The sequence below is a fragment of the Hylobates moloch genome, unplaced genomic scaffold (genome assembly GCF_009828535.3).
Source record: "Hylobates moloch isolate HMO894 unplaced genomic scaffold, HMol_V3 SCAFFOLD_2, whole genome shotgun sequence".
In the NCBI taxonomy this organism is placed as follows: Eukaryota; Metazoa; Chordata; class Mammalia; order Primates; family Hylobatidae; genus Hylobates; species Hylobates moloch.
Genome location: NW_026652277.1, coordinates 63103618 through 63103998, shown reverse-complemented (window position 1 = coordinate 63103998; position 381 = coordinate 63103618).

The following is a 381-nucleotide window of genomic DNA, read 5'->3' as shown; positions in this document are numbered from 1 at the left end:
CGGCAATAAGAATGAAGTCCTTATATACACTATTCTATGGATGGTCCTTTAAAAACATTAAACTAAATAAAAGTAGCCAGCCACAAAAGACCACACATTATATAGTTTCATTCATTTTTAAAAAGATCCTGAATAGGCATATTTGTAGAGGCAGAAATTAAATTATTGGTTGCCCAGTGCAGGGTGGATGCAGAAATTCAAGTGGGGAGATGAGAGTTAATATACAGGATTATTTTTATTAAGATAAAAGTGATTGTTATGTTGGATGCACGAGTCTGTGAATTTACTAGGAAATATTTAATTTTAAATAATAATTGGTGAACCATATGGTATGTGAATTATACTTCAACAAAGTTTTACAAGATATTCCTTGAACCACGA